Below are 15,149 nucleotides of genomic sequence, written 5' to 3' on the forward strand. Positions count from 1 at the left end.
GAACTGTTTGTCTTAGCATCAAAGATCCCCTAGTTGAAATCGAATGAGAATGAATGATTTAGAGACAAACTTCTAAAAATGATGATAGATGTATCTCCTCAAGCATTTCTTTATCCATTTGTGATCAAAGTATTTGCAGATGGCAGGATGCAAAATATCACTATGTCTGATCAACATCTGAGATCCATTCGATATCTACAACTCACTTTCCTTGAAAGTCAACTGAGGAGAAAAAGAGCAAAACTGGAGGCATCGGGAGTTAAAAGATCATAAGCAGACCTTAAAGTTGCTGAAGTTCTATATACTTATAGGCTCAATGACAAAATGATCAGGGATACAGAGAAGGACATGAAGCAAGTTGGAAGAGCTTATAATGAGATAATGTTAACTAATGGGGAGCCATAAATGAATCTTTTAAAAGATAGTGAACCTATTATCAGCGCTAACAGTGAAGGGAAACCAGTCTTTCAGATTAATAAAGCAAAGATTAAGATCAATGATTTCAGAACAAGCGAGTCAGAAGCAATTCATTAAGCCTTAATGAACGTCAAACTCTCCACATGTAAGAAGGACAAGATTGCTTTGATCCCAATCATAAGGATACTTGATGAGGTGGTGGAAGAAGAATTAATCAACGTTACCAAGAGACTACGAAGACATCCTAAAAGGATAACAGTCTTCGTAATGTCAAAGAAATCTTCAATGTTGTTTGATCTTATTCCAAAGTGTTCCAAAGTCAGATATTTTCAGATGATGCTTAATGAGTTGAATAATCCACCTGCCATTAATGCACTGGAAATAGAAGCTCGTGATTTGGTTCAAGCTAGACTGGATGTTCTTCAAAATAGAAGCAAAGGATCATCTCTCCCAGAATCAACAAAATCAACTGATCATAAAAGGAAGGCTCCCAAGAGAAAGTCTGTTCAGACTAAATCCACTCAAGAAGGAGAAGGCAGTCAAGGCAAGAACCCCAAGATGAAAAAGACAAAGAAGACATAGATAATTTGTTCAGGCTAGAGGAATACTTCTTTGTAATTTGTAGTTTAAGAAATCTGGAATTGTATATGTAATCCAGAATGTAATTAATATCTTTATCTGTTTTGAGGTTGTACTTTTTCTTATTGTCAGTTGAGTTATCCTTAGGGATTTGCTTGTCGATCTCTAACAATCAAATATGGGAAGATTGTAAAGCATAATATAATGTAACAAGTAATCGATAAATTATAACTCAACCTGAAAATAGAAACAGATAAACAATATTAAACTGTGAAGCACAGGAACCCTAAAGATGAAGACATGATATATACAAAGAATCAAAAGATGCAAATGAATCTCTAAGTCCACACTCAGGTCATGGGAAGAAGTTCATTAACATGTTCAAGCCTCTATGAAGAATAAGACATCAAAGGACTTCCAATATCGGTTACATGTTTTATTTGAAGTATTGAAGATCAGGGGTTCAGTGATTGAAGCTAGAAATAACCTTTCTGGATGTATCATCTTTACAGTGCAAAAGGAACTGAATTATATCAACCCATGTTAGTTATTTGTAAACCATAGTAGTACACTAAACATCAACAATACATAAGATATTTAATTCAGCAATACAATAAAAATAGAGTTGATAAAGCTATTGGAGAGAAAGAAATTTCTGTAAGGCAAATACTAGTCGCAGGTTAACATATAAGTCGTAGGTTGTCATACCAGTCGGAGGTTGATTTGATCAGTCGCAGGTTGGTATGATTAGTCGCAGGTTAACATTAAAGTCACAGGTTGCCTTGTTGGTCGCAAGTTGAAGTTAGTCGCAGGTTAAGAACTTGGTAATTTTAAGTTCTCAGTCGCAGGTTAATTATTCAGTCACAGGTTATCAATTTCCTAGTCGCTAGTTGGTACTTGAAGGTTTTTTCATAATTATATTGAAGCAAATTTAAATGAAATGAGTGGTTCAAATCAAGCCACATGTCCAAATGAATGAAGACTACAAAGCAGCAAATTGAATCAGTATTCATTGGGTTATCTTCTTCAGTTCAACAAAAGTGTTTACGGGAGCTCCATTAAAGAACCTCATTTATTAAGCTTGTAAACATAGTGTTGTGCTACTGAATTTATTGTAGCTAATCAACTCATTAATTAGATTGTAGCAACCTCAAGGATTATATTAATAAAATAATATATTGCTCAAATTGTTTTGTGTCTATTTAGATTCCGCACTTATAACGAAGAACTTGTAAATGAATCGAAAAGATTGTAGGTTCGTATTCAACCCCCCTTCTATGATACTTTGGGACTAACAACTTAACTAAGTGTATAGATTTTTATATTAAGTGTTGTATAAAGTCTTGTGCCAGATTGTTTGTAATCAAGCTATTTTCAAACAATATATTTTCTATTTAATACCTTTTTTCTAAATATTTGAGTTATGGAAGTTTTGAATAAGATTCTTTATTCCAACAGCTGACCCATTTATATTTTATATCTTTGTTTTCTTCCTGAAAGATGCGCTCTAATGTTTCCCACTCATCTTTCTACTTTAGCTGCCTTATAGAGAGGAAGACACTTGATCACGTAGTCGTAACTTGAAATTGGAGAGCTCAAGCTTTAGAACTTTGCTAAACCTTGGAGGAATTTCTAGATCTTGGTATATATTTATAGTGAAATGTGTATATTAAAGTCAATCAGATTATACAATTTTGTTATTTGGCTATTGAAGTTATCCTTAGTTAATCCTATTTAGTTTCAATAAACCAGCAATGTAATGTGCATCGGGCAGTGTGTATTACTGTTGATGTGTCTATCTTAGTGTAATGTTGGGACCATGTCTTTGTCTTACTGGTAGTAGTGTCCAAGTATCTACAGCTATTCTGATATAGGACATTGTAGTCTTTTACTTTCTACTTTATTAGTAGTACTGGTATTCTGAGATATTAAAAAGACCTGGTATACAGGTTTATGGACTCAATGTGTGTTTTGCATTATTGAGTGAAATATAATTTGGCACATTCTCCCATCCTATCTTTTCATTGTTATCACTTGCATAATGTTCAAATGTCTTTATGGTATCAGAGCGTATATTTGATATATTTTTGAAAAGAGTGTTGTTTGGTGAGATTTTAAAACATTGATTAGAATTCATTCAGCGTGTGAGGGTCTGGATAAAGTGTGAGTTGTTGTTTTGCAGTTTGTACTCAAAGGTGTCTAAGGAATCCATTACTTTGGTGTTAATATATGTGGATGATTTGTTAATATCGGGAAATTGCATGAATTCAATCAGTGACCTGAAGAAAGTTCTCTCGAATCATTTTAACATGAAAGACATGGGGCAAGAGAGCAACTTTTTGGGCTTGGAGATGGACAGAATTAAAGATGGGTTCTTTATTTCTCAAAGAAAGTATGTGTTAGGTCTCAATATGTTTGTAGAAGGGGGGTTGAATACAAACAATACCGTTTAATCGAATAAAATGCGGAATAAAAAAGTGAAACAAAATTCAAGTTAAATAAAACTATTATTAAACTTGAAAGGTGTTACAACAACGGTATCGTTTACAAGGGATTAATCTCAAATAAATTATTCCAAATCTAGAATAAATTCGACATGAACTTTTTCTATTTTTGTAATAAAAAGGATCAAATGCTAAATACAATTTGAGATTAAGTTCTCGGGATTTTGATCCGCTAGATAGTTACACAAGAACAAGAAAAGGATTTCTAATGGATTAGATTTAACAATAAATACTAGAAATAAATGATCTGTGAATTTGCAATAAGTTCTCTGCTGTTTTTCTCTGTTCTGTGTTCTTCTTTTTTTGATATTCAATACACTGCTACTCTTTAAAATCAGCTTCAGTTCTTTTATATTAAATCAATCCTTGATTTAACTGGTAAGACAATCCTTTCTGCTTAGCATGACAATCCTTTTAACTGGTAGGACTTTCGGTAGGACTATCCATTGAACTGATAGAACTTTCGGCAAGACAATCTAAATGAACTAGCATGACTTTCGGTATGACTATTGATTGTCATACCGATTGTCTTGCTAATAAAAAAGATAGTCTTGCTGGATTAAAACAGATTTTAATCAACTAATAATTCTGAATTAATTAATCAATTAATTTAATTAATCAATAAATTAATCTTTGCAGATTTAATTTATTCTCTTAATTAAATTATATGACTTAATTAATTAATAGAGAATTAATACTAATCTTGAGCAGCAACCATTCTTCTGAAAATCTTCTGAAAATCACTGTCAATTATGAATCAATTCCACCACTTCAATATTGACACTCGATGTACTGTCTGGTTCATGAGTGACTAACTTCCGTGACGTTTCTTCATGCCTTGACTTTGATACTCTTGATTTTCTTCAGACTAAATCCTTATAATTAATTAATACCCTGACGAGATCTCTGTCACTTGATTAAATCCACAATCTTGATTTATATCACCGAGGCTTGATCAATTTCTTGAGCTTCTTCCAGTGAATTAAGTTCTCAAGTCTGTAGACGAACAATGTTACTTAATCCTTTGACATATGTTACTTTGAGAGATCTCTCTGACGATATAACCACTATTTACTTGTTACATCCTTATTTGAGTTGAGTTAAATCCTCGAATAAACAAATAGGCTATGAAATATGCCTTTCAATCTACCCCTATTTGTTTGTTAGACAATAACAACAAATACCTAGAGGATAACTCAACTAACAAATAGGAAAAAGATATAAACAGTAATGCAAAGTAAATAACAGAAAAGTTCTGGATTATATTTAACATTTTCCAGATTCTAAAAGAAATTTACAAGTAAATATAAGATAGATGTTCCTCTAGTTTGAACATATAACTACATTAGTCTATCTTAATTCATAAAGCCCTAATCATATTACATTAAGTTTTGAGCTAATTGAATTCAATTGTCTTCTCTTCCGAATTCACCTTCTTCCAAATCTTGAAGCAATTCCTTGTCAAAGACACGATCCTTTTCAAAAGTGAAGCTCGCTGGTCTGACTGGTTGAACTCCAATTGACTTTAGCTTATTCTTGAACTGATTGTACCTTTTAATATTCTTTTCACAATAAGCATGAATCAGATCAGCTGCTTGAGTTTTCAACATGGATGAATATCCAACAGTTCTTAAGTGATGTTCCATCCAGACAAGATTCTTAGCTGAGTAGTCTTTAAGAGATTATGAATCGAGCTGGCAGATTTGAAGACAGTCAGACTTAAAGAATCTTACCTGATGAGAATTGTTGACCACTTGAGGACTAGCCCTGCTGGCAAACTCTTTGAGCCTTTCTCGAAGAACTTCATTCAATTCTGAGCTTCTTTTGACTTTGTTGAGAAGAACCCAAATCTCTGATAAAGAACGATTCTCAAACAGATGAAGTGATACCTTGAAAGATCCTTCGCTCTGACAATATACAAATATGCTCATTTCATTTAGAGATCTGTCAAAGGCAGCTGTTATCCTTGAGACTTCAGTCTTTATAGCATTCATGTACACGTCATTGTTTGGATTAGAGATCTCCAGCTTGTCCAGAAGATGTAGAAACTGCCTATCATTGTTTGTGCTCAGCTGAGGCATATCAAGTACTCTCCTAGCTTCATCCCATTTTTCACCAATCTTCAGTCTGACATATTTTCTCCTTTCTTTAGCTTTAATGTCATGAAGACGTTGCTTTTCAATAGTTTCTATTCGTTCAATATTTTTCCTCATATCAATGATCTGGGATACCTTTTTGAGTTCAGCTTCTTTTCTTTTCAACTCTGACTGCTGCTGCTAAAACTCTTTCTCAAAAACAGGATCCACTTGAGCTTCCTCTACCCATTCTCCAAAATCACTTTCCTCCTCAGCTTCAAAGACACCATCTTTATCTTCCAAGACTGGTTCAGTGGGAATGTCAAAAATATCAAAGTCATCCTGTTCTCCACTATAGTAGACATCATCAGCCTTCCCTGTGTCTTGAGCAGAAGAATCTTTCTCTTTTCCCTTTCCACTTCTCCCTTTCTTCTCCCCCTTAGTCGAGGAATCCTCTACAGACTTTCCCTTAGATCCTCCATGACCTCCATCACCTCCAGAGCCTGAGCCTCCACCAGACGGCCCTTCAAAGAAAGTCCTTTGTTCTTCATTAGGGCAGTGAGAATTTTTGATCATGAAGTACAAGTGCTTCATCCCTTCATTGAGATGTTCCATGCCCGTCTCTATCTTTAGAAATCTGGAGGAATCCAGTGAATGATTCATTTCAACCAAGTCTTTAAGAGAAGTCATTCTTGTATGGAGAGAGCAGAAGTTTGAAATGTCTTCAGCTGATAAAGTTGGAGATGCCTGGATTGAGTTAAGCTTTGGTACAACAGAGGTCTTCAAATCTGATATTTCAGTCCTGATGAGAGCCAGCTGATTATTGACAGAGGTGGAAGAAGAAGACCGTTCAACCACTTGTGTTTTGAATGATTGAGCCTCAGCCTGACTTTTTGCAAGTTGTTCTTTCAGTTCAGCAATTTGAGCTAACAGATTTTCAGTGTTTGTTTCTGTGTGTGCGCTCACCTGAATATCTCTCCTGTTTGATTCACTCAACTCACGTGCTTGTGTATCTCTCAATATTATTGCTCGTGAGGAGTCTTCCTGATGCTGATATTCTGTACCTGCATTTGAAATCACCCTAGCCTCTTCAAGAGAGGTCAGTGGTGGTGCAATGGGAATTCGCGAGTCCTGATCCTCAGTCAAACCTATCTTTTCATGTGAAATAGATGTCCGAATTGCTTCAGGGATAGATTGACCGAGTTGCCCTCCACTTTCTCCAGATAAATCTGCGAGTGGAGAATCCCGTGAGGGAGCCAGAGGTGTTGGATCTGGGAGGGGAGAAAATGACTCTATTAAAGGTGGCTGAGAGTCAGATTTTCCCTCAGAAGCATGTGTCTGCTCTTCTGCCGTAATTATGGCAGGCACTGTAACCGACTCAATGTGCACTCCTCGCTCCATGTCCTGATTATCATCTATTGGTCTGTATGCTTCCATTGTGAGTAATGGAAGTGTGCTTGACTCAGTACAGGATGCCATGGCCCTATGGCGAATTTCAATAGATTCATCATGTTGATAGAATGTCTCTAGTAACTGTTCACTGGCCATATCAAAGTCCATGTCCTGTTGGGAGGACAAGGATGGGCTTTCAGATGCCTCAGTAAATGTTCTTCTTTTCTTGGGAGGAGGCAGAGCTGAGGGTTCATTCACATCCACCAACATACTACTTCCTACTAACCTTCTAGGCAACATTTTAGACAGTGGGGGAGAGGTTGAGATAGGTTGTGACTCTGTGTTTGGCTCTATGACCTGGGATTGAAGCTGTGGTTCTACAACTTCATGGTCAGTCCTATCAACCACTAGGGGTCTTTCAACAGAAGGAGGAATAGTTTGAGTTTGAGGAATTATTACCTGCAGAGGAAGAGCATCTGATGTTTGAGCCTGGGTGGTTTGAACCACTGGAGGTTGAGGTTGCTGTTCATGACCGGGAAGATTGAAGATAGGTAAAGGAATGTAAGTGGCCATGAAAGCAGATACAAGTACTGGAACTAGAATGAATTTGAAGGTTGTGTCTTGGCGTGTGTAAATCTTTTTACTTACTGGAGGGGGTTCGGTTACTGAAGTGTTAGCAAAAAGAGCTTTATGCTCAGGTGAGAGAAGATGTTCTGCTATGAGCATGAGAAAACGAGCGTAGTAGTACGAAACCCTATGATTTGTAGAATGATCACGTAAAGCAGTAGTGAGATGTCTCAGAAGAATGGGTAAAAGTAGTTTGCCAAAATTGATCCTTTGATTGAAAACAACCGCAAGACCAATATACTGATGTCAATGTGCTTGGTCCTTGTATGCTGCACAGGGTTGTTGGTGATGGCTATTGCACTTGTATTGTCACATATAATAGGTATTTTGTTCAATACTGAGCCATTGTCCCGTAGCTGATTCCTAATCCACAAGATCTGAGCACAGCAGCTTCCAACAGCAATATATTCAGCCTCGGTCGTTGAATTGGAAACTGTTTGATGTTTCTTGCTGTACCATGAGACTAGTCTGCTACCTAGGAATTGACAACTCCCTGAGGTGCTTTTCCTATCAACAACACTTCCTGCGTAATCTGAATCTGTATATCCAACAAGGTTAAAACCAGATTCTTTAGGGTACCAAATACCTAGATTTGGTGTTCCCTTAAGATATCTCAAGATTCGTTTAACAGCAATGAGATGAATATCTCTAGGATCCGCTTGGAACCTTGCACATAAGCATGTAGCATACATAATATCTGGTCTACTTGTAGTAAGATAAAGTAACGAGCCAATCATACCTCTGTAGCTTGTGACATCTACCTTAATGGAGTTTTCACATGGTCCAAGCTTGACAGCTGTAGTTGACGGAGTCCTTACTGATGGAGAATCCTCTAGATTATACTTTTTGAGGAGTTCCTTTAGATACTTGGATTGACAAATAAAAGTTCCATCTAACCTTTGATTTACTTGTAATCCAAGAAAGAACTTCAGCTCTCCCATCATGCTCATTTCAAATTTGCTGTGCATTAACTTAGAAAATCTCTTACAGAGATTATCATTAGTAGACCCAAATATTATATCATCCACATAGACTTGGACTAATATAGTATCATTCTTATGCTTTTTAGAAAAGAGAGTTTTGTCTATGACACATCTAATAAAGTTATTTTCAATAAGAAATTCAGAGAGAGTGTCATACCATTTTCTCGGAGACTGTTTGAGTCCATAGATAGCCTTGAAAAGAAAGTAGACAAAATCCAAATGATCTGGATCTTCAAAACCAGGAGGTTGCTCTACATATACCTCTTCATCCAGCTTTCCATTCAGAAAGGCACTCTTGACATCCATTTGATAAACTTTAAAGTTAGAGAATGCTGCAAATGCCAGAAATATCCTGATGGCCTCTAGTCTAGCCACTGGAGCATAGGTTTCATCATAATCAATGCCTTCAGCTTGAGAATACCCTTTAGCTACCAGTCTTGCTTTATTTCTTGTAACCACACCATCTTCATCTAGTTTATTCCTGAATACCCACCGAGTACCAACAGCTTTCTTGTGTGTAGGTCTAGGTACCAGTTTCCAGACTTATTGATGTTCAAACTGATTGAGTTCATCTTGCATAGCAATCACCCAATCTGGATCAGTCAGTGCTTCCTCAATCTTCTTAGATTCCATCTCAGAAAGAAATCATGAGAACAGACACTCATTTTGAGTAGCACGTCTAGTTCTGACTCCAACATCTGGATCACCAATAATCAACTCAAAAGGATGAGCTTTATTCCAGACAGTCTATCTTGGAAGATTTGATCTTGATGATTCGCCTTGAAATTTATTGGGATGTTGTGTCCTACTAGTTGATCCTTCAGCATCTCCCCCTGAGTTGTTGCCATGTTGACTTGAAGATTCTCCGTCAGTAGCAGTGGTATCTCCATTGTTGCCAAAGTTTCCATCACCATTACCTTGAGTATCATTATGATTAACAGGTTCTTCACCAGCAACAACCTCAGGTTCTTGATCATGTTCTGATTCTGAATCTGACATATCATCAAACTTCAGTTTCTCAGAAGGATCTTCAGTTTGGATACTAGGGAGTTTAGTGTCATCAAATGTAACATTGACACTTTCAGTTACTTTGTGTTGATCAATGATATACACCATGTATAATCTTCTTCCATATCTAACAAAAATACCCTCATATGCCTTTGCCTCGAATTTACCACGACGATCATCTCCATCCTTGAGCATGAAGCATCTGGCACCAAATACATGAAAGTATTTGATAGAAGGTTTCTGTTCACTCATAATTTCAAAAGGAGTTTTCATGAAGTCTTTGTTGATTAGAGTTCGATTCTGAGTATAACATGCAATATTGATAGCTTCATCCCAAAAGTACATTGGAAGACCTGATTCACTTAACATCGTTCTTGCAGCTTCAATCAATGTACGATTCTTCCTTTCTACCACTCCATTTTGCTGAGGGGTTCTAGGAGCTGAAAATTGTCTGGTAATCCCTTTGTCTGTACAGAATCCATTGAGAAGTGAATTCTTGAATTCTGTTTCATTATCTGACCTTATTGCTCTAACAGGGACATTAGAATCTAACTCGATCAACTTGATATGATCAATCACAACTTGTGGTATTTCATCCTTAGAGTGAAGTAATAAAACCCACGTATACTTGGAATAGTCATCAACTATCAGAAGACAGTAACACTTCTTTGACATCGAAAGAACATTAACTGGTCCAAATAAATCCATGTGCAATAATTGCAGAACACCAGTTATGGAGGATGTGTCAGTGCCTCTGTGACTTACTTTCTTTGACTTTCCTTTCTGGCAAGCCTCACACAGTCCTTCTGGGGAGAATTCCAGCTGAGGCAGACCTCTGACCAATTCTCTTTTGATAAGAGAATTCATTGTTTTGAAATTGAGATGAGAAAGTCTCTTGTGCCATAGTCAACTCTCATCTGACGATGCCTTTGCATAGAAACAATTGACTTCAAGATTGCTTCCAGAGTTCATGTCAGCTACGAACAGATTTCCTTTCCGGATTCCCATCAAGGAGGGTTTTTCATTTTTCTTGTGCAGAATCTGACACTTCAGCTTGTCGAATAAAACATTATAGTCGTTGTCACAGAACTGACTAATGCTAAGCAGATTGTGTTCAAGTCCTTGCACAACATACACATTTTCAATGATAACATTTCCAGCTAGCAAACAGCCATATCCCTCATTTAAACCTTTGTTGTTATCTCCAAAGGTAACCACTGGGCCAGCTTTCTCAACCACATTTGATAGCAGGGCTCTATCTCCGGTCATATGTCTTGACGATCCGCTGTCAAGAATCCACACTACCGGTTGTACCTATTTAATGCCCTGCAATACAAATGGATTAGACCTTCTTCGGAACCCAAGCTTGGTTGGGTCCGGCATACTTATAAAATTGGCCTTTATCAGGCAGAACAACATTCTTAGTTTTAATGTTCTCAACTTTCTCAATGACTGGACATTTGACCTTGTAAACAGCCTTGACAGATTTCTGTTTAGACTTAGGCACAAATGTCTCCTTTCTAGCTTTAGGAGGACTAGCAGTCTTAGACCTATCATGCTTCCTATTATTCACATGCTGACGAGGAGTAGTCTTATCATTAGAAACATGCTTATCATTAAAATAAGCATACATCAAATTAAAAGTACAAGACATACAATCAGGAACACCGCATGCTTTATGAGAGGGATTATCAATAGGCAACTTATGCATGGTAGACATGGCATTTGTGTTATCCAACTCATGTGTGTCTGAGTTAGTCTCAGTTGCTTTCACAACTTTGACTGGAACCTTTGACACACTTGACTTGGAAACAACTTTCTCATTAGCAAGATCTTCAGCACGAATTTCTTCTTGAATAATAAATGAGGTCTCATCAAATGGTTCAGCAATTGATTCTTTATAGAGGGGTTCATCAATACCCTTAAGCACATGTGGTTCTTCCCTACCTTTAGCACAGACATGAAGAGGGGAGTTTTTGCCTAATTTTCCAATAGCAGCATTGTAATCATAACCTATTCCAGATGTTTGATTAACAACTTGCTTATTGTAAAACTCTTTGGACTTCGAACAAGAATTAAAGTAAGCTTTAACCTTAGCCTCAAGACCGATGATCTTGTCTTTGAGAATAGTTTTGAGTTGTCTATAACAGTCAACTTTATTCTCTAGAAAAGATACTTATTCTTTTAATTTATCTTGATTAATGTGCACAACTCTTAATTCATTGACCTCTTTCTCAAGGTCTTTGATTTGTTGATTTAACATTTCATTATCATGACGAGCACAATCCAAGGAACCTCCTAGATGATAAACTAATTCAACATCAGTAAATTTTACCTCTTTTCTTGACGATGAGGTGTTTGCATCACTAGTCATGAGAACAAGATTCCCAACTTCTTCATCTTCACTGTCAGTATCATCCCAGCTTCTTCCCTTTGCCAGGTAAGCCCTTTCAGATTTACTCTTCTGATTAGAATCATAAGAGTTATTCCTAACTTGTTTTGGCTTCCTGCATTCGGTGGCAAAGTATCCCAACTCATTGCAGTTGAAGCATCGAATGGTGCTTCGATCAACCATCCCTGTTTTGTACCCACCACTGCTGGTGTTAGAGGATGAAGATCCACCTTTCTGAAATCTGTTGTAGTTGGACTTGTACTTGAACTTGGGATTCCTCTTGAATCTGACATTGGAGAATCTCTTGACAATCAGGGCCATTGACTCATCTTCCAATTGCTACAGTTCTTCCAAGGAATAAAAATCATTTCCTGATTGATTTGTAGTAGGAGGATCAAATTCTGCTACTATCACATTTTCTTCAACCTTGGAAGACTGTACCATTCTTTCTGACTGTTGAGATTGTTGTTGATATTGTGGTTGTTGTTGTTGTTCTTCAGCTACTAGAGCAGTAGACGTGCTGACCACTCTTCCTTTCCCGTAGACTTCCTTCTGTTAAATCTGCTCTAACTCATAAGTCTTTAACACACCATAGAGTCTTTCCAAAGAAATCTCACTCAGATCTCTTGCTTCTCTTATGGCAGTGATTCTATGTTCGAGATGAGTTGGCAGTGTTAAAAGGAACTTTTTGTTGACCTCCCTGATTGAATAGTATTTACCATTAATGTTCAGGTTGTTGATCAATGCATCGTACCTCTCAAACACTTCAGTGATTCCTTCTCCTGGATTGGATTTAAAGTATTCATACTCAGAGGTTAGGATTTCTAACTTGTTCTCCCTAACTTCCTCTGTGCCTTCATTAATCACCTCAATAGTTTCCCAGATGTGTTTGGAATCTTTACAGTTCATCACATGTCTATTCATCAAGGGATCAAGGGAATCTACTAAAATTAATTGAAGGCTAGCATCTAGGGAGGCTTCTTCTTTTTCAGCAGGAGAAAAATCCTCAGGATTTTTTACATAAGTTCTAGCTTTGGTAATCACCACATCATTTTCTATTACCTCTGGTTCAATAACCATCGGAATTTTTGAACCCTTCTTTAACACTTCCAGATATTTGGAATTTGCAACTTGTAAAAACAATAGCATCTTCTTCTTCCATATAACATAATTTTCTTTATCGAATAGTGGAATTTTAACGGTTCCAACTTTTTGTGTAGTCATTATGAATTTTTGAGTAAATAAAAATTCAAGGAGTGAAAGAATCACAAAAGTCTAGGATCTTGATTTGTTCATTAATCAGAAGGCTCTGATACCAATTGTTAGGTCTCAATATGTATGTAAAAGGGGGGTTGAATACAAATAATACCGTTTAATCGAATAAAATGCGGAATAAAAAAGTAAAACAAAATTCAAGTTAAATAAAACTATTATTAAACTTGAAAGGTGTTACAACAACGGTATCGTTTACATGGGATTAATCTCAAATAAATTATTCCAAATCTAGAATAAATTCGACATGAACTTTTTCTATTTTTGTAATAAAAAGGATCAAATGCTAAATGCAATTTGAGATTAAGTTCTAGAGATTTTGATCCGCTAGATAGTTACACAAGAACAAGAAAAGGATTTCTAGTGGATTAGATTTAATAATAAATACTAGAAATAAATGATCTGTGAATTTGCAATAAGTTCTCTACTGTTTTTCTCTATTCTGTGTTCTTCTTTTTTTGATATTCAATGCACTGCTACTCTTTAAAATCAGCTTCAGTTCTTTTATATTAAATCAATCCTTGATTTAACTGGTAAGACAATCCTTCTGGCTTAGCATGACAATCCTTTTAACTGGTAGGACTCTCGGTAGGACTATCCATTGAACTAATAGAACTTTCGGCAAGACAATCTAAATGAACTAGCATGACTTTCGGTATGACTATTGATTGTCATACCGATTGTCTTGCTAATACAAAAGATAGTCTTGCTGGATTAAAACAGATTTTAATCAACTAATAATTCTGAATTAATTAATCAATTAATTTAATTAATCAATAAATTAATCTTTGCAGATTTAATTTATTCTCTTAATTAAATTATATGACTTAATTAATTAATAGAGAATTAATACTAATCTTGAGCAGCAACCATTCTTCTGAAAATCTTCTGAAAATCACTGTCAATTATGAATCAATTCCACCACTTCAATGTTGACACTCGATGTACTGTCTAGTTCATGAGTGACTAACTTCCGTGACGTTTCTTCATGCCTTGACTTTGATACTCTTGATTTTCTTCACACTAAATTCTTGTAATTAATTGATACCCTGACGAGATCTCTGTCACTTGATTAAATCCACAATCTTGATTTATATCACTGAGGCTTGATCAATTTCTTGAGCTTCTTCCAGTGAATTAAGTTCTCAAGTCTGTAGACGAACAATGTTACTTAATCCTTTGACACATGTTACTTTGAGAGATCTCTCTGACGATAGAACCACTATTTACTTGTTACATCCTTATTTGAGTTGAGTTAAATCCTCGAATAAATAAATAGGCTATGACATATGTCTTTCAGTATGTGACGGACTTACTCAAGGAGTTTGGCATGACCAACTCGAGCCCATTAAAGCTACTGATGGATTCTCATATGAATATTACAGCAGATAAATGAGAGCTGCTATCAAACCTATAAGGGTATCAAAAGCTCCTCGAGAATTTGATTTACTTGACATTGGCATGACCTGATCTCTCTTTCCCGGTACATAACCTGGCACAATATATGAAGAAACCCACAACGGTGCACATGCAAGCAGCAAGACGAATTTTGAGGTACTTACTCAATAACCCAGCACAAGGGATCCTCCTGGCTTCTTCATCAGCTGCCCAACTCACTGCATATTGTGATAGTGACTGGGCTAGCTGTCCCAACACTGGAAAATCCACTTCTGGCTATTGTATGTTTCTGGGCACTTCTCCTATCTCGTGGAAGACCAAAAAGCAGTCTATAGTTGCTCGCTCAACAGCAGAGGTGGAGTATAGAGCCATGGTATTGACCTGTTATGAAGTGACTTGGCTCAGCAGCTTATTGAAGGATATGAGATTATTAGACTTACCTCCAATAATCATGTGTCATCGACTTCCATGTTATTAGGGACAAGATCAGTGAAGGCGTGAT

This window comes from Apium graveolens, chromosome 9 (genome assembly GCF_009905375.1).
Source record: "Apium graveolens cultivar Ventura chromosome 9, ASM990537v1, whole genome shotgun sequence".
In the NCBI taxonomy this organism is placed as follows: Eukaryota; Viridiplantae; Streptophyta; class Magnoliopsida; order Apiales; family Apiaceae; genus Apium; species Apium graveolens.